The sequence below is a fragment of the Lissotriton vulgaris genome, chromosome 2_1, assembly GCF_964263255.1.
Source record: "Lissotriton vulgaris chromosome 2_1, aLisVul1.2, whole genome shotgun sequence".
NCBI classification, from domain to species: domain Eukaryota; kingdom Metazoa; phylum Chordata; class Amphibia; order Caudata; family Salamandridae; genus Lissotriton; species Lissotriton vulgaris.
The window spans coordinates 379,502,975-379,524,011 of record NC_141687.1 but is presented as its reverse complement, the minus strand read 5'-3'; the positions used below and the strand labels follow the sequence as shown (position 1 = coordinate 379,524,011).

Here is a 21,037-nt window from a genome sequence, read left to right as displayed (position 1 = left end):
ATCCTACTTTTTGACCTTCCTTTATCAGTTGCCCTTTTAAGCCCTTTCTTCATGCTCCCTTTGTAAATGTACGGCTTTTATATTCTCCACTTTCATACCCTACTCGCTCTCCCTTCGCATTAGTCCTTTTGCCACGGCTCTTAATTTTCTCATAAGGTTTTGATCACTTGGTTCGCCCAGTGTTTGAACAAGAGGAGAATGGTGTTTTTTTAATAATAATTTGACCAGCCGTCCTATTTTCTGCGGTATTTTGCCCACTGCTCATAATGAGTTGCTGCACAATGCGAGATGTCCCTCCTTTTGCAGTGGCGGCTGGTGACATTTGAAAGTGGTGGGCCGTAAATACTGCACTGTGGCGAGCGAGGCCGAACCACCTATGAGAACATTTTGAAAAAAGTGGGCAAATGGTGCATTCTCAAGCACATTTGAGAAAGAGTTGGCTTGGCGAATACATCTCTGCGAGTAGCCAGACAAGTCTCTTTGCACTTGCACAGATACATCTCTCTCCCTGCATTCACATGGGCACAGTCACCCTGCACTCATAGACCCATTACTCACCCTTCCCTGACACATTACTAAGCCAGCATTCACCCATCCACATCACTGACTCTGGACTCACACAGGTACACTGCTTCCCCTGCACTCACACAGACATCATTCACCCTGGACTCACACAGGCACACTGCTCCCCCTGCACTCACACAGACATCACTCACCCTGGACTCACACAGGCACACTGCTCCCCATGCACTCACACAGGCACACTGCTCCCCCTGCACTCACACAGACATCACTCACCCTGGACTCACACAGGCACACTGCTCCCCATGCACTCACACAGGCACACTGCTCCCCCTGCACTCACACAGACATCACTCACCCTGGACTCACACAGGCACACTGCTCCCCCTGCACTCACACAGACATCACTCACCCTGGACTCACACAGGCACACTGCTCCCCCGGCACTCACACAGACATCACTCACCCTGCACTCATGCACTCACACAGACATCACTCACCCTGCACTCACACACACATCACTCACCCAGTAGCCCACTTAAGCCGCCTGCTAACTTCCTTTCGAGTGAGGGGGCATCCTGTCACGTCACCAGGAGCAAATGCAAAGCAGTTCCCTTCAATGCCAGGGACTATGTAAATCTGTTCAGACTTTCAGCCATTGTTTTGCTTTAAGATTAATGCGGACCCAGCAGCAAGGTTATACACGAATACACCACACATACAAACACTGAAGCTGCACTTGCATATAAAAAACCAAGGACGCAGTGAATAAAATAGGTTCCGAAAAAAATATTTTAAAGTAGCTAGCTATACTATTACAGCGAGAAATCCAACCAACTGTAAATGAGGCTAAAAGGCTAAATATTTGTGTCAGGGAGCTAATTCGCCAGCACGCCAGGTGGTGTTTTGGGAGACAAGTCTGGGGCGGATGCACAGGGCCAGAGTCATGAATAAGCACATCTACAAGGCAAAATAGATGTGTCAAAAGCAGGCCTGGGAAACATGCGCATTTAATGGTGAACCCGGGGTGAAACAGAGCATCACTATCAGTCAAACATCAGTGTGAGGGCACTTTAGCCCAGCCGGCGCTGCATGGAAGGTTGGGGGAATCTCCTATTTTGGGTGTCCTGGTCTTTGACACACAGGTGCCTGAATCTTCCGTCTGTCCAGTCTGTGCTCAGAACCAGCCTGAGCCACTTTGTGACAGCAACTCCGGGACTGCTGGACGACAAGGGGTAAGCTGAACAGCCTGCAGCTAGCTCTCTAGGTTAATGCACCCCCCCGCAGAGATCTAGCCTGTAGATCACCGGTTTCCGCCCAGCAGGATTGCTTAATCGTTGATCCACTGCTGAATAGAGGGTTGACATTGCGGTTGCGTAATAGGCGCATTCATTATTAAAGCGCCTTGATACTTGGGTGATAAAAGCGCTCAAAGAGCATTGGTTTATTGGAACAGAACAAAAGACTGAGCTCATCGGTATAGAGACCCATGTTCTTCTCAAGAGCATGCTTATAACAACAGATTGATGCTGCCTTTAATAACACAATCTCTCACTTGAAGTATGTTCGCGAGCGCTTGTTAAAAAAATTACAAACACATCGGGACCAAAATATATTGCACCAGATTAATCACAATATTCTTTCAGGTTATATAAGTTATACATCCTAGTTGTTTATTACTCTATGGACCTAAATGATCTCGGTGTCCTATGTGCTGTTTATTGCACTTGAAAATAATGTGAACGGAAACATCCAGATTTTAAAAGCGTTCTTCACTACCTTAATGACCACTACCAGGCCCAGATATTATCAATGGGTTTGTGAAGAGGGTACTGGCCTAGAGGGCACGTGCGTCACCAGAGAGTCCGAGCAAGGGAATAACAGCGACTTAAAAAAAAAATGCTAAATGAATGCCGTTGCCACGGTTCTGCTGTTTCTAAGTGCTGCACTGCACATAGATATCAGATGTCACTGTTACCCAAATTAAGGTACTCGCACTGTACCTGCCTCAAAAGGATGAAGGCTGAGTGTATCTCGCCTGAATTAAAAAATCATTACCTCCGGAGCAGCACCGTGCATCAGTATGGAACATTCAGCTCACTCACTGTTCTAGACTTTCTGCCATAAACAGTTTCTGTTTGTGGTACCAATTTACCCACAAAACAAGAATGATCATGTACTGGCTGGCAGGACATGTGAGATGAGTGCTGCTGAGGGACGAGGGCCTGATTCCGACCTGCTACCCTACCTCGCAACAGCAACACCACAAAGGAGCAGGTGAGGGAGGACTCAGAGGGACACCTTCCACCATGCACTCTGACTCAGCTTTCTGCTTCTCTATCTAATTCAACTTCAAAACTCACCCCAGGCAGGCGCCGGTTGGGGCACTCCGGGGAGGCCAAGCACCTTACGTTGTAGCTCTGGTTCCCTGCCATTAACCTTTGGCATGCATCACCGCAGTGTTGGCGACTCGTCAGAAAGGGCGGGCCTCTGCTTACATTAAGGAAAAGGTGAAGATTCAAACACCTTACCTGACCGCCGGTCATCTTCTGGGACCGTCCGACCTTGGCGCCTTCACTGCAGCAGAAACTCCGCCCTCCGCCAATCCTGGTGTTGGAGCAGCGCCAGGATTGACACAGGGCATGGTTGCTTTCGGCCCGCCTACCCATTAGGAGAGCGAGGTTTCGCTCTTCTAATGGGCATGCGCAGGCACAAGTGCGCATGCGTGGGCAAGGATGAAAACTGTGCCTCCGTCCCCACTCATGCGCACCTGTGCTGCTGCCTGCTGAATATGCCTGTCAGTCAACATGACACAGGACCGCCCACCCCTTCAGACTTTGAAGGGGGTGGGTGGTCCTGCATCATGCTAACTGACAGGCATTGTGTGTCATTGTCCCTCGGCGTCTTTGAACTGAGAGTTTACACTTCATTTCAGAGATGCAGAGGCCGGAGCTGCGGGTGCGGGCGGGGGGGGGGGGGGGGGGGCAACGCCCCAATGGGCGCACCGCCACTCACAGGCCAAGCAAGAGAGGTGGACTGGAACTACTAGTGGGGGACACCTTGAGCATCCTGTGAGGCGCTTGTCTTCCCCACTCGAGAGGGTGGACCACAGCACACAGAGACCTATTATGCCACATCCAGCTTTAAGGATGAAAACGCGCAATGTGGCCACCTGCCTTTAAATATGGGAATGAAAACCATGTTGAGAATCTGCCTTTGGAGTTTTTCTTGCATTAGGCTTGTTTAAAATGATCACGTGTTGTCAGATTAGTGAAGCAAGACAAAGATTATGATTCGCCCAATGATGAACAGTTTATTAAAATAGGAGACAGGATCAGCTTTTAGATAGATTCTAAATATTTACAATCTTGTAAGAAAATAAAAAGAGCCAGTTAATAAGATCCAAGGAGATTGCACAAGAGCACCCAGGTCGACAAGTGGTGTGGGGTTGGTTTAAAAGCAATGTCTTCTGATTCCAGTTTCCACCTAGCCCACTAGACCACAGTCGGGATAGCAGAGATTCTAATGTCGAGGCCCAAGCCTACCCTTCCTAGGGAAGCATCACTCTGTAATGGATCCGGCACATAGATAAAATACAGTTCTTGATTTAGTGAAGGGGATGGAATTAAACACCCAAACTGTGCTTCGTGACTCATAGCCCAATTCCACCCTCTCCTCCCAGCTAGCCATCAACTATTATTTAATGTTTTTGTAAGCGAAGTGAAAATGGAGAGTTGGCCTCTCTATTTGATAGAGAAAACCACAAGACTGGTGCAGTACACTACAAAACGTCTCAACTGGCAACAGTTTGCCTGCTTTTGGGTCCATTGTTTTTCGTCCGCTATGCCTGTCCAGAAAGACCAGACATATGCAAATCAGCCTTGTACCTGCTCCAATAGGAAAAGTCCAGCATGAACTTTCAACCCCCCTCTTAACCGAAACGCATACAACCGAAGACCTTTTTTGGCCTACTCAAGCCTCATCAGTGAGGTATAGCTTGAGCCTTGTGGCGCAGTGAGCAGAGCACCCATATGTGGTTATACACTTTTATCCTAGGGCTTTACACTAAGGAAAACAGAAAGATGATTGGTGAAATGCTTGTCTAAACTATCAGCCACTGTAATTGCATGGGGCTGCATTGCAGTCCACGTTTTTCACCCACTGTCACGCCAGACAGAGACATGGTGTATGCAAATCAGCCTTCATCCTGCTCCAGTGGGAGCAGTCCACCCTGAATGGCCAAGCCAGGTTCCCTCTTCATGGGAACAAAAGCAACTGCAGTCCAGTTTCGACCTGCTTAGGCCTGTCTGGGAGGTATAACGTGAGCCCTGTGGTACATTGAGCAAGGAACCCACATCTGGGCATACCCATTGCACATTACGAATGAAGCCTATGTAGGCCGACATCAGTCTGAGTGTGGTCATGTTTCCATTCAGAGAGGACATGGCCTGGCAGTTCGGCTAGACGGATTCTTTTGAAGCAACACCAAGGTTGATTTGCATATACCAGGAGTGGATAGGCGGTAAAAAAACGATGGTCTGGAATATGGCCCAAGCAGTTGCAAGCATTCTATCCACCATCTTTGTGTGTTTTACTCTGTTTTTGGTTGCCATGTGTTTTCCAGCAGATGAATACTATCTGTAGTAGGTGTTTGTGTACTGTCCTGAGCTCACTGCCCTTTCCTATCAGCGCTCTGCTCATGTGGTCTTTGAGCCTGTAGGATAGACCTGTGCTACTAGGCCCAGGTAAAATGTAAATTATGGCAGTGTAATTGGCATAATTTGCGGCATTTCTCATGCATGTCACACACTCCTCCCCCGAAATAACGCCTCTATAATGCAGGAATAATAACGAGTATGACCAGAATATGAGTGGATGCCTGTTTGTGGGACTATTTTTTCCAGAAGACCTGCTTACTTCTCGAAATGGATGCAAGGACGCATTTTGCTCTAAAATATAGCGCAAAGTGCTACATTTGCTTTACTCTTTAAATTAGCCCAAGTTTTGTGTAAATAATTATGCAAAAGGAAGTTTTGCATATCCCTGTTACCAACGTGTGTTAAGTCAAATGCTGGAAAGGGCAGAGGAGGAAGTGTGTGTTTTGACGTGTTGGAGTGCAGCGATCTCACGTCTGTTCTGCAGCAGCTGCCTGCTTGGTGCCAACTTCAGAGCCATGGCCGTTTCAGAAGAATTCATTATTGGCTTCGTGCACTGAGAAGCTAATTTGAGTCTTCAAATGGTTGCGGAGCGCCTGGAGGCGGTAGCGTGTGTGCCTCTTGACCCTGCGAGGCCCTCAGTGGAGGGCTGCCTGCTCCTCACGCGCTGCCTATCCTGGGGCCTTGCGGTAGTGCTGGCGGATTAGGCACGCTCACTGTCTCTGCCGTCCCTTCCCGATCATTCTGTAGACGACTTCCCTCTGAGCCAGCTGTGGCAATTATGCGTCTCGGCACGCCAGTAGAAGCTTCTGGAACACGGGAGGCAGCCATCATTTAACCTGGCTTGCTTTGCCTGTGCCCAGAGTCTAAGCCAAGGACACCACGTGGCATTTTAAAGCACTAGTCTCCCAAATGAAAGATATTGAGGAGAATATATTACTAGTATCGCCACTGGGTAGTTCAAGTTGTCAGCTTTTCCATGGGAAAAGCGTTTTTTTGTGTGTGTTGCTAATAACTTTAGCAAAAACCTGCACACTCACGAAGAACAGTGAGTGTATACACAGAAAATCAACCTATACTGAAACAACACCCTATAAATTAACAGTTCCTCCAGCATACTACGCCAGTAGGAGGCAGACTAAAATGTTTCCTTCAAAGATGGAAGGACATAACATCAGACAAATGGATCTTAAACCTAATACAGTACAGTTACTGCATCGAGGTAACAAAACAACCTCCAAACAGGAGACCAAAACAAAAGATACATTCAAATACATAATTATCTCAACTATTCAAAGAGGTACAGGAACTTCAAGGGAAACATGCAATAGAGCATGTACCACACAAGTAAAAGAACAATGGGGTATAGTCTACATACTTCCTGATTCCAAAGGTAGACGAAACATTGTGCTCAATATTAGTTCTGAGGTTTCTAAACAAATGTATTAAAACAAAGATTCAAGATGACTACACTGCAAGAGGTGATACCTCAATTGCAAAAAGGAGATTACATTGCTACCATAGACTTAAAAGACGCATACTTAAACGTCCCCATGGACAAAAGACAACAAGAGGCTGTTAAGATTTGTGGTCAATAAAAAACACTACCAATTCAAAGTACTGGCTTTCGGTTTAAAATCCGCACCAAGAGTGTTCACAAAGTGCCTAGCCGCAGTAGCAGCACATCTCAGAAGGCAGATGATTCAGGTTTACCTCTACTTGGACGACTGGTTAGTAAGAGCAAGCTCCTACAGTCTATGCAAACCGCTTATACAGCAGGTGATAGAGACACTAGTCTAATTTGGTTTCTCCATACAGTGGGAAAAAACATCGCCAGAACTCATAAATGTGTTCTTAGGCGCATAAATAAATAGTGTTGTGGAAAGAGTTCCCAAGCGAAAAGAGATTAGCCTTATTGAAGGTGACTCCTCTACCAGAAGGGGCAACATCTGACCGTGAGAACCGTGGGGAAATTTCTTCGAATGATTGCCTCATGCATTCATTTAATTCCCAGCATTCGATTACTCATGAGACCGTTTGAGGAATGGCCCCAGACACATTGGTCACAGGCAACAGGGAGTTGGGAGGAGCTAGTGGTTGTCACACACAGTTCATCAGGAGATGGCATGGTGGAACAAAACGTACATAGCACAGGGCAGACTTTTCACACTACCAACTTCGACAGTGACCATAACAACAGATGGGACCCAAATGGGATGGGGATCACACATGAACTACCTCAAAGGAGGGAATTGTGGACATAGCTGGATGCAGTAAAACACATCAATATCTTGTAGTTAAAAATCAGAGTATACAAATTTATTTATTTAGCTTATAAAGCGCACTGTCACCTAGCAGGCATCCTGTTGCTGGCAGACTCAGACAGAAAGAAGAACCGTGACTAAACACCAACTAAATCATAGGAAACAACCAGGGTTTTAATCTCCTTCTAAAAGGTAGGTTGTCAGTGGCTTGCCTGAGCTCCAACGGCAGTACGTTCCACAATTTAGCTGCAGCCACACCAAAGGCTCTACCCCCTGCCTTAACTTTCTTAAACCTTGGTATACTCACCAGTCTGGCCGAAGAGGAGCCAAGGTTTTGCACAGGCACGTACCACGCAAACTTTTTAAAAAAAAATTCAAAAACCTTTATTTTATATATGTGTACGGTAAAGGGGCCCAGATATCTTTAGGGTGCGATTTTTGTGGCAGTGGTTCCACATAGTTGTGTAGTTAGTCTTGCCACGTGATCATGGTGGATAGCCAAGCCTTGAATTTGGGGGTGCGGCCCGGCCCCATCTACATGCCACTTGGCGCTTTGCTAAAAGTAGGCTTAGTGCCAAAAAAATTGTGTGTAGTCGCAATGGTGTGTGTTAGGCCCAGTAGCGCCACCAGCGGGCATGGCGTGATGCCTATTCCCAGCATTTCGGACAAACCCACGAAGACCTCAGTCCAGTACGCGGCTACTGCAGGGCAGGTCCATGCTAGGTGTAGAAAATCTGCCCCTTCTCTCCCGCAGCAGCAGTCATTGTCTCGTAGGCGGAATCTATGTAGCTTGGCCGGGGTGTAATAGAGGCAGTGTAAAAATTTTAAATGGACCAAGCGTAGCCGGGAATTGCCCGTCACTGCATTTGTGAGTGCAGCTGATCTCCCATTGCTCGTCCGTCAGTGGGGCATCCAGGTCTCTATCCCAGTCCGCGCTCGTAGTGGACAGTGGTGCGTTCTGCGCGTGCTTGTAAAGTAGTGACACAACGTGCTGCGGATAGTATTTCTGGAGGAGTGCATGTAATGGTGCAAATGTGTCGGGTTCGTCAGGGAAGTTGGGGGTGACGGCTTACACATTTTGGCGCAGTTGGGTGTACAAGAACGTGTCCATTATTGTGGGGGTGCGGTCCCCAAAGAATTGGTGAGATGGGCAGAATTGGCCCTGGAGATATATATCCCCCCAAGTGTGGCAAGCCAGTTTAGTCCACATTTTGTGTCCGATCTCTTTGCAGGTTATCCGCAAGCGGGGGTCATTCAACAGGGTCATGCAGGGCGAGTACAGGAACGGGGATCCCATGGCGTTGGCTAGGCGTTTCTACGCCATCACCGTACAGTCTACAGTGGAGGGATCGCGTTCTCTCTCTCGCACTGTTGTGTAGATGTACCCGGTGGCTTTTTCAGGTCTCATGTGGCCGTCCTCCACTGCTAGATGCGCCATGTACGGCGGGGGATTGAACCAATAGGCGACAAGATGACTTTGAGCACAGTCGTAGTACCGCTCAAAGTTAGGGACGTCAAACCCACCTTGGTGGTACGGCAGCATCAGTGTAGCCAAGCTCATCCTCGCCTGTTTTCCGCCCCATATAAGCAGCGACAATTGAGTCCTTAGGGCTCGAAAAAAATGCTGCCCCAGGCTATAAGGGATGTTAGTGAATAAATATAGGAGTTTTGAGAGCACCACCATCTTAATGAGGGAGATGCGACCCGCCATTGACTGCGGGAGGCGTATCCACTTGGTGATATTATCTGTGATTTTGTCCACGGCTGTCCTGTAGCTGGCCCTGATCATGGTGTCTCGTTTCCTGGTAATTTGGATGCAGAGTTATTTTAGTAGATCTGTTTCCCAAACAAGGGGGTAATCTAGAGGGTACGGCAGTGTGTTGTCCGTTAAGGGAAATACAGCAGATTTGGCCCAGTTTTTGTACCCCCGCGATGCCACCAAACTTTGTAATTTAGCGTAAAATGGGATTAAGATTATCATGAGGTCTTTTGACATAGAGCGTCATGTTATCCGCGTATAGTGAGATGAGTAACTGTCTCTCCGGATATATGAGCGCCCAATGGTTATGGTGCTGTCTCAGTTTAGCAGCCAGAGGCTCGATGGTCAGCACGAAAAGGACCGGGGATAGCGGGCATCCCTGGCGAGTACCCCTGTGAATTTCAAAGGGGGTAGAGCGTGACCCGTTCAGCGCCACTGAAGCGGTTGGTCGATAGTATAGCAATCGCACCCAGTAAGAGGAAAACACTCGGCATGAAGCCCAGCGGGATGCAAATTGGGGGGTGTTCCCTGACGCTAAGTGTGTTTCCTGCAGCATGGCGATTGTCACACCGTGGCGGTGTAAGAGCCACACACACACAGAGCCACACACACACAGAGCCACACACACACAGCCACACACACAGAGCCACACACACACACAGAGCCACACACACACACAGAGCCACACACACACAGAGCCACACACACACACAGAGCCACACACACACACAGCGCCACACACACACACACAGCGCCACACACACACACAGCGCCACACACACACAGCGCCACACACACACACAGCGCCACACACACAGCGCCACACACACACACAGCGCGCCACACACACACACAGCCAGCCACACACAGCCAGCCACACACAGCCGACCACACATAGCCAGCCACACACAGCCAGACACACACACACACACACACAGCCAGCCACACACACACAGCCAGCCACACACACACAGCCAGCCACACACACACAGCCAGCCACACACACACAGCCAGCCACACACACACAGCCAGCCACACACACACACAGCCAGCCACACACACACAGCCAGCCACACAGCCACACACACAGCCACACACAGCCACACACACACACAGTCACACACACCCAGCGCCACACACACCCAGCGCCACACACGCACAGCGCCACACACGCACAGCGCCACACACACAGCGCCACACACGCAGAGCGCCACACACACCCAGCGCCACACACGCACAGCGCCACACACACAGCGCCACACACGCAGAGCGCCACACACGCACAGCGCCACACACGCACAGCGCCACACACACAGCGCCACACACGCAGAGCGCCACACACACACAGCGCCACACACGCAGAGCGCCACACACACACAGCGCCACACACACACAGCGCCACACACACACACAGCGCCACACACACACACAGCGCCACACACACACACAGCGCCACACACACACACAGCGCCACACACACACACAGCGCCACACACACACAGCGCCACACACACACACAGCGCCACACACACACCCAGCCACACACACACAGCCAGCCAGCCACACACACAGCCGGCCAAAAACACAGCCAGCCACACACACAGCCACACACACAGCCACACACACAGCCACACTGTTGGACAGGCCACATGAAGGGCCCGCTCCCCCTCTGCCCGACCAGGCCCGAGCCCGGTCCCTCAAGTGTTACACACCACCCCTTCACGTTTTCCGTCCCCTCCGGGACCCCTGCCTCTGAACATCTCGACCTCGTGGGCCCGATCCACCACTGGGCCGCGCGCCCGACCTGGGCGCCATCTTGGATACTGCACCACGAGGCCGCGTGGCCTCCGATCGACCCTAACCCTGGGCCTGGCCAGGTCTCAGACATCCCGGCACCACCATCCACCCAGGAGGTGAGCGGACTACTTGGCAGGTCAATGGGAGAAAGAGGTGTCGATGGCTCTCCCCCGCCAGGTACCGCTCGCCCCCAGCTCCCCCGGGCGCTGGCTCCACCCCCCTGCTGGGTGTCTGGACTCCCTCATCCCGGACCTCCCGACCTCCAAGTGCGAGGGTCCGGACATCAAAGGGCAGCAGCCCTATAACTGAGGCAGCTCCAGAGCAGGAAGGGAGTTGTATCCTGGAGTCGAGAGACGCAGAGAAGAACTCATCCTTGACGGACTACTGGCGCTGCCGTAGCCCTACCTTGTGAACTATCGTCCTGCCTGCTGGCGCTGCCGCAACCTCCGTAAACCTTCATCGTCGTCGGGACCTGCTGGCGTGGCCGCGGACCGTTTGTACCTCCATCTTCATCGGGACCTGCTGGCTCCGCCGCGGACCGTCGCCACCGTCAACCATCTCGGGACCTGCTGGCTCCGCCGCGGCCCGATCATCTAGAACGCCGAGCTCGAGGATTGAGAGCTATCCATCCACCCATTGGGTAACAAGACTGTCCCGCTACCCCTTTTCCCCACCAGAGACTCGAACCGAGGGGACCCCTGAGTCCAGACCTCCTTGTACCATTTAACCGTACTCGAAGAATTGCTGATAAAGTATTGTTTAACCTTATCCTTGTGTGGTGTCCGTCTGTGGGGGGGAAGTTACTTGTCTGTACGATCGCTGGAGACGGCTCTCCCTGGAGACCTCTCCCCATATACTCGGCCGACCCTCCCGGTCCGTCTAACATTGGTGGCCAGCGGCGCGATCCGAATCACCGCATAATCGTACAGAGAGTAGCTCACCCCACGACGAAATCACGATGTCAACCAAAGAAAGCGGATCCACCGAGAAATTTCAGATGGAGAAATTGGAAGAATACAGCCATCGCGAATTAAAACAATTCTGCATCGAACTAGGTATCGCTACCACCGGTCTAAGTACCAAAGACGATTTCAAGCATGCCCTAGAGTCCTGGGCAGAAACCGGGGCCGTCAGACCCCCCGACCAAAATATCGCAGCAGTAGAAAGACACCACGGCCCCCGAGGAGCGAAGAACGGGTCTCTCGCAAGACGAGATCCAGGAACGAGAAAGAACACGACTACACGAACTAGAGATGGCCCGGCTCAAAATGGATGGTGAACTTAAGTTGGCCGAACAAAAACTAAGCTTAGAGCACCTGCGTCTCCGAGAAGAAAGAGAGGAAAAACAGAGACAAAGAGAGCTTGAGGAAAAAAGACTGGCATATGAACACGAGCGCAAATTAGCCGAGATAGATTTACGCAAGCAGAACAAAGAATTAGGGGTGCCCGAGCAACCCCGCACCCCAGGGACAACAGATAAGAAGGTACACATCCCCAAGGATGTCGTTCGAGAATACTTCCGAGAGGACGACATCCAGCAATGGTTCAAGGCCTACGAAATCGCTATGACCGCCCACCGGATCGATCGAAGCGACTGGGGAGCCGGTCTATGGGGGAGATTCCTCAATGAGGGCCGCGATGCCCTGCTACAACTCCCGGACCATCTGATGACCTCCTATGACCACATGAAAGCTGCCCTCCTCACCCGCTATGGGCTCACACCCGAGATGTACCGTCAGAGGTTCCGAGACTGCACCCGCATCCCGGGTACAACTTGGGTGGACTACGTGAACTATTTCAGCCGAGCCTTCGAGGGCTGGATCAAAGGAAGCAATGTCACAACTTACGAACAACTCTTCAATCTCATGGTATGGGAGCATCTATCAAACAATTGCTTCATTGAGCTCCGGCAGCACCTCCTCGACAGCAAATTGACTGATCCACGGCAGCTCGCCGCCGAGGCTGACCGGTGGGAAATCACCAGAGTGGGCCGAAATGGATCCTATGAACAGAACCGGAACAACCACGGTCAGCACCGTCCCCGAGGAGGAGGAGGGGGCCAAGGACGAGGAAGAGACAACGCTCCGGCCGCCCCCGCTACCAGCACCACCCCCCCGGCCAACCGGGGCAGCCCCCCGGCACGACCGGGATACAGAGCCAATGTCACGTGTCACCGATGCCAACGAGTCGGCCACTATGCAAACGACCCAAATTGCCCACAGTACCAGAGCCCCAGACCCCGCCAGGTGGCTGCTGCTGCCCTGGGGGAAGAACAGATCTCCGAGGAGCAGGAAGAATATGAGCAAGAGCATCAAGAATGGGAGCCAGCCGCCATGGCTCTAGCATGCTTAGGGGGGAAAGACATGGTCCCGCGGGTCCCCCTACCCGCTAACACCCGGAAGTACAGCCAATGGGTGAGCATCAATGGACGCCGGGCCGAAGCCCTCCGTGACACCGGGGCCAGTGTAACAGCCGTCCGCTGTCACCTGGTGACCCCAGAACAGTTCCTACCAAATATTCTCTGCCCTGTCCGTTCAGCCGATAACTCGGAGAGTCTGTGTCGGATGGCCTGCGTCCCTTTCGAATGGGGAGGGGTCTCCGGCATGTTGAAGGTGACGGTCCGAGACGATGCCCCCGTAGACTGCCTCCTGGGGAATGACCTTGAAAGCTCTCCGTGGGCAGCCGTAGAACGAAGAGAACACCTGGGGATGTTAGGCATCCCGGACTGGGCGTGCGTCACCACCCGGTCCATGGCCGCCCGTGCCAATCCCCGACCCGAGGAACCTGAATGGCCGGCGCCTCCTCCCCCGGTCGCTCCAGTCGAAGAAGCCAACCGTGCCATCCCCCCAGAACCAGCTCAACCTCCGGACCTCTCTGGCCTCGACCAGTGGCATCAAGAGGGGGGGGCCCACACAGGAGCAGTTTCGCCAAGAGCAGAAGACCTGTCCCTCCCTCGAGGGACTCCGCCAACAAGCCCTCGCCCAGAGCGCAGGGGATACCTCCGGAACACATTGGGTCTATTGGGACAATGATCTGCTATACAGTGAACAAAAGATCGCGGAGTTGGGGGCCAGTCGAGTGCTAGTGGTGCCCCTCCGTTTTAGAGACTTCTTGCTGAATCTGGCCCACGATGTCCCCCTGGCTGGACACCTGGGTCAAGATAAAACTTACAGCCGCCTAGTGACCCACTTCTTCTGGCCTAAAATGAGGAATGATGTACTCCAGCATTGCCGATCTTGCCCCACGTGCCAAGCCAGTGGGAAGAGCGGCCGCAAATTAAAAGCCCCCCTGCAACCATTTCCAGTGGTCACCACCCCGTTCGAGAGGGTCGGGATAGACATTGTGGGGCCCCTGGACCCCCGTACAGCACAAGGACATCGGTTCATCCTGGTACTGGTGGACCACGCCACCCGCTACCCTGAGGCTGTTCCCCTGCGAACTGTGACAGCCCCGGTAGTCGGCCGGGCCCTGATGGGGATCTTCTCCCGTGTGGGCTTCCCCCGAGAAGTCGTCAGCGACAGAGGCACAAACTTTATTTCAAAATATATGAGGTCCCTCTGGCAACAGTGTGGGGTCACCTACCGATTCACGACCCCCTATCACCCCCAAGGAAACGGACTCGTTGAGCGGTTCAACCGCACGCTCAAAGGGATGATTGGGGGGTTGGAAGAGCCCCTCCGTCGCCAGTGGGACGTGCTACTGCCGTGCCTCCTCTTTGCATATCGAGAGGTCCCCCAGAAGTCCCTCGGCTTCAGCCCGTTCGAACTCTTGTATGGACACCCTGTGCGCGGGCCGCTCAGCCTAGTCAAAGAAGGCTGGGAAATGCCCCCTCTAAAGAACCCTCCAGATGTCTTCAAATACCTCCTAACCCTCCGCAACCAGACCCGACGGTTCAGAGAGCTGGCAAAAGCAAACTTGGAGGCCAGTCAAGAGGACATGAAAAAGTGGTATGACCAAAATGCCTCCTCCATCGAATTTGAACCCGGCCAACAAGTATGGGTGATGTCTCCCACCGAGCCATGCGCCCTGCAAGACAAGTGGACGGGGCCCTTCAAAGTAGTCGAGCGCAAGGGCCCTGTCACCTATCTCATCGACCTGGAATCTTCACGGAACCCCCTCCGGGTCCTCCACGCTAATAGACTGAAACCCCATTTCGTGCGTTCAGAACTCAGCCTCCTGATGGCCACAGATAATGGAGTCGAAGAAGACTCCGAACCCCTCCCTGACCTCCTACGGACTCGGGAGAAAGACGGCTCCGTGGACGGGGTCCGGCTCTCGGAAGCCCTCACCCTGGAACAACGCCAAGAATGTCGAGACCCTCTGTTGCAGTTCGCCAGCCTGTTCTCCCTCACCCCAGGTGTCACCTCCTGGTGTGTGCACGACGTGGACACGGGGGACAGCCCCCCTATCCGCCACCGGGCCTACCGCGTACCAGATCGGGTACGGGCCTGCATCCAAGAAGAAGTAACCAAGATGCTCACGCTCGGGGTCATTGAGCCCTCAGACAGCCCCTGGGCCAGCCCAGTAGTACTGGTCCCCAAAGCAGCCACCCCCGGCACCACGCCAGAACTCCGGTTCTGCGTCGACTACCGGGGCTTGAATGCAGTCACCCGAACAGACGCACATCCCATCCCCCGGGCAGATGAACTAATCGACCGCATGAGAGCTGCCCGCTACCTCAGCATTTTCGACCTGACGGCGGGCTACTGGCAGATCGGCCTCACACCCCGGGCCCAAGAACGGTCTGCGTTTTCCACTCCTGACGGCCATTATCATTTCAAGGTCATGCCCTTCGGCATGAAGAATGCCCCAGCAACGTTTCAGCGACTCGTTAATCAGGTCTTGGCCGGGCTCGAAGGATTCAGTGCCGCCTACCTAGACGACATCGCTGTATACAGCCACCACTGGTCCGACCACCTCCACCACCTCCAAGAGGTGCTACAGGCCCTTCAGCGAGCTGGCCTCACGATCAAGGCCAGCAAATGCCAGATTGGTCAGGGGTCCGTGACCTACCTCGGACACCAGGTGGGAAGCGGCCTGGTGGCCCCTCTGCAGCTCAAGATCGCCGCCATCCAGTCCTGGCAGCCCCCCATCACCCAGACCGAGGTACGCGCCTTTCTGGGACTCACGGGCTATTACCGACGGTTCGTGAAGGACTATGGTAGCATAGTGGGGCCCCTCACAGAACTCACGTCCAAAAATCAACCAAAGAAGGTCAACTGGACCCCAGATTGTCAAACAGCCTTCGAACAACTGAAGGCCGCCATGTGCTCCGCCCCTGTGCTCCAGGCCCCCGACTACAGCCGGGAATTCGTCGTCCAGACGGATGCCTCTGACCACGGCATTGGGGCGGTCCTGTCTCAATTGAACCCCGAAGGCCTTGATCAGCCAGTGGCCTTCATCAGCAGGCGACTCCTGCCCCGAGAGCAACGCTGGAGCACCATCGAGAGGGAGGCCTTCACCGTGGTATGGGCCCTCAAAAAGCTCCGGCCCTACCTCTTTGGCACACACTTTCGGGTACAGACCGATCATCGACCCCTGCAGTGGCTGATGCAGATGCGGGGGGAGAACCCAAAACTACTACGTTGGTCCATCTCCCTACAGGGGATGGACTTCACTGTGGAACATCGACCGGGGCAAGACCACGCCAACGCGGATGGCCTGTCACGCTTTTTCCGCCTCGACGAGGAGAGTCCCCAAGAGGATGGGTGACTCTCCCCGCCTTCAGCTGGGGGGGACGCATGTTGGACAGGCCACATGAAGGGCCCGCTCCCCCTCTGCCCGACCAGGCCCGAGCCCGGTCCCTCAAGTGTTACACACCACCCCTTCACGTTTTCCGTCCCCTCCGGGACCCCTGCCTCTGAACATCTCGACCTCGTGGGCCCGATCCACCACTGGGCCGCGCGCCCGACCTGGGCGCCATCTTGGACACTGCACCACGAGGCCGCGTGGCCTCCGATCGACCCTAACCCTGGGCCTGGCCAGGTCTCACACATTCCGGCACCACCATCCACCCAGGAGGTGAGCGGACTACTTGGCAGGTCAATGGGAGAAAGAGGTGTCAATGGCTCTCCCCCGCCAGGTACCGCTCGCCCCCAGCTCCCCCGGGCGCTGGCTCCACCCCCCTGCTGGGTGTCTGGACTCCCTCATCCCGGACCTCCCGACCTCCAAGTGCGAGGGTCCGGACATCAAAGGGCAACAGCCCTATAACTGAGGCAGCTCCAGAGCAGGAAGGGAGTTGTATCCTGGAGTCGAGAGACGCAGAGAAGAACTCATCCTTGACGGACTACTGGCGCTGCCGTAGCCCTACCTTGTGAACTATCGTCCTGCCTGCTGGCGCTGCCGCAACCTCCGTAAACCTTCGTCGTCGGGACCTGCTGGCGTGGCCGCGGACCGTTTGTACCTCCATCTTCATCGGGACCTGCTGGCTCCGCCGCGGACCGTCGCCACCGTCAACCATCTCGGGACCTGCTGGCTCCGCCGCGGCCCGATCATCTAGAACGCCGAGCTCGAGGATTGAGAGCTATCCATCCACCCATTGGGTAACAAGACTGTCCCGCTACCCCTTTTCCCCACCAGAGACTCGAACCGAGGGGACCCCTGAGTCCAGACCTCCTTGTACCATTTAACCGTACTCGAAGAATTGCTGATAAAGTATTGTTTAACCTTATCCTTGTGTGGTGTCCGTCTGTGGGGGGGAAGTTACTTGTCTGTACGATCGCTGGAGACGGCTCTCCCTGGAGACCTCTCCCCTTATACTCGGCCGACCCTCCCGGTCCGTCTAACATTGGTGGCCAGCGGCGCGATCCGAATCACCGCATAATCGTACAGAGAGTAGCTCACCCCACGACGAAATCACGATGTCAACCAAAGAAAGCGGATCCACCGAGAAATTTCAGATGGAGAAATTGGAAGAATACAGCCATCGCGAATTAAAACAATTCTGCATCGAACTAGGTATCACTACCACCGGTCTAAGTACCAAAGACGATTTCAAGCATGCCCTAGAGTCCTGGGCAGAAACCGGGGCCGTCAGACCCCCCGACCAAAATATCGCAGCAGTAGAAAAAGACACCACGGCCCCCGAGGAGCGAAGAACGGGTCTCTCGCAAGACGAGATCCAGGAACGAGAAAGAACACGACTACACGAACTAGAGATGGCCCGGCTCAAAATGGATGGTGAACTTAAGTTGGCCGAACAAAAACTAAGCTTAGAGCACCTGCGTCTCCGAGAAGAAAGAGAGGAAAAACAGAGACAAAGAGAGCTTGAGGAAAAAAGACTGGCATATGAACACGAGCGCAAATTAGCCGAGATAGATTTACGCAAGCAGAACAAAGAATTAGGGGTGCCCGAGCAACCCCGCACCCCAGGGACAACAGATAAGAAGGTACACATCCCCAAGGATGTCGTTCGAGAATACTTCCGAGAGGACGACATCCAGCAATGGTTCAAGGCCTACGAAATCGCTATGACCGCCCACCGGATCGATCGAAGCGACTGGGGAGCCGGTCTATGGGGGAGATTCCTCAATGAGGGCCGCGATGCCCTGCTACAACTCCCGGACCATCTGATGACCTCCTATGAACACATGAAAGCTGCCCTCCTCACCCGCTATGGGCTCACACCCGAGATGTACCGTCAGAGGTTCCGAGACTGCACCCGCATCCCGGGTACAACTTGGGTGGACTACGTGAACTATTTCAGCCGAGCCTTCGAGGGCTGGATCAAAGGAAGCAATGTCACAACTTACGAACAACTCTTCAATCTCATGGTATGGGAGCATCTATCAAACAATTGCTTCATTGAGCTCCGGCAGCACCTCCTCGACAGCAAATTGACTGATCCACGGCAGCTCGCCGCCGAGGCTGACCGGTGGGAAATCACCAGAGTGGGCCGAAATGGATCCTATGAACAGAACCGGAACAACCACGGTCAGCACCGTCCCCGAGGAGGAGGAGGGGGCCAAGGACGAGGAAGAGACAACGCTCCGGCCGCCCCCGCTACCAGCACCACCCCCCCCGGCCAACCGGGGCAGCCCCCCGGCACGACCGGGATACAGAGCCAATGTCACGTGTCACCGATGCCAACGAGTCGGCCACTATGCAAACGACCCAAATTGCCCACAGTACCAGAGCCCCAGACCCCGCCAGGTGGCTGCTGCTGCCCTGGGGGAAGAACAGATCTCCGAGGAGCAGGAAGAATATGAGCAAGAGCATCAAGAATGGGAGCCAGCCGCCATGGCTCTAGCATGCTTAGGGGGGAAAGACATGGTCCCGCGGGTCCCCCTACCCGCTAACACCCGGAAGTACAGCCAATGGGTGAGCATCAATGGACGCCGGGCCGAAGCCCTCCGTGACACCGGGGCCAGTGTAACAGCTGTCCGCTGTCACCTGGTGACCCCAGAACAGTTCCTACCAAATATTCTCTGCCCTGTCCGTTCAGCCGATAACTCGGAGAGTCTGTGTCGGATGGCCTGCGTCCCTTTCGAATGGGGAGGGGTCTCCGGCATGTTGAAGGTGACGGTCCGAGACGATGCCCCCGTAGACTGCCTCCTGGGGAATGACCTTGAAAGCTCTCCGTGGGCAGCCGTAGAACGAAGAGAACACCTGGGGATGTTGGGCATCCCGGACTGGGCGTGCGTCACCACCCGGTCCATGGCCGCCCGTGCCAATCCCCGACCCGAGGAACCTGAATGGCCGGCGCCTCCTCCCCCGGTCGCTCCAGTCGAAGAAGCCAACCGTGCCATCCCCCCAGAACCAGCTCAACCTCCGGACCTCTCTGGCCTCGACCAGTGGCATCAAGAGGGGGGGGCCCACACAGGAGCAGTTTCGCCAAGAGCAGAAGACCTGTCCCTCCCTCGAGGGACTCCGCCAACAAGCCCTCGCCCAGAGCGCAGGGGATACCTCCGGAACACATTGGGTCTATTGGGACAATGATCTGCTATACAGTGAACAAAAGATCGCGGAGTTGGGGGCCAGTCGAGTGCTAGTGGTGCCCCTCCGTTTTAGAGACTTCTTGCTGAATCTGGCCCACGATGTCCCCCTGGCTGGACACCTGGGTCAAGATAAAACTTACAGCCGCCTAGTGACCCACTTCTTCTGGCCTAAAATGAGGAATGATGTACTCCAGCATTGCCGATCTTGCCCCACGTGCCAAGCCAGTGGGAAGAGCGGCCGCAAATTAAAAGCCCCCCTGCAACCATTTCCAGTGGTCACCACCCCGTTCGAGAGGGTCGGGATAGACATTGTGGGGCCCCTGGACCCCCGTACAGCACAAGGACATCGGTTCATCCTGGTACTGGTGGACCACGCCACCCGCTACCCTGAGGCTGTTCCCCTGCGAACTGTGACAGCCCCGGTAGTCGGCCGGGCCCTGATGGGGATCTTCTCCCGTGTGGGCTTCCCCCGAGAAGTCGTCAGCGACAGAGGCACGAACTTTATTTCAAAATATATGAGGTCCCTCTGGCAACAGTGTGGGGTCAGCTACCGATTCACGACCCCCTATCACCCCCAAGGAAACGGACTCGTTGAGCGGTTCAACCGCACGCTCAAAGGGATGATTGGGGGGTTGGAAGAGCCCCTCCGTCGCCAGTGGGACGTGCTACTGCCGTGCCTCCTCTTTGCATATCGAGAGGTCCCCCAGAAGTCCCTCGGCTTCAGCCCGTTCGAACTCTTGTATGGACACCCTGTGCGCGGGCCGCTCAGCCTAGTCAAAGAAGGCTGGGAAATGCCCCCTCTAAAGAACCCTCCAGATGTCTTCAAATACCTCCTAACCCTCCGCAACCAGACCCGACGGTTCAGAGAGCTGGCAAAAGCAAACTTGGAGGCCAGTCAAGAGGACATGAAAAAGTGGTATGACCAAAATGCCTCCTCCATCGAATTTGAACCCGGCCAACAAGTATGGGTGATGTCTCCCACCGAGCCATGCGCCCTGCAAGACAAGTGGACGGGGCCCTTCAAAGTAGTCGAGCGCAAGGGCCCTGTCACCTATCTCATCGACCTGGAATCTTCACGGAACCCCCTCCGGGTCCTCCACGCTA

The 21,037-nt window shown here is 53.9% G+C and overlaps 1 protein-coding gene across 1 annotated transcript in view; it reads left to right on the top strand.

Moving 5' to 3' along the window:
* The window catches only part of RPA1 (replication protein A1), a 276,446-nt gene that overhangs the window by 216,002 nt on the left and 39,407 nt on the right, over window positions 1-21,037 (top strand). The gene's annotated exons all lie outside the window — the stretch shown is intronic.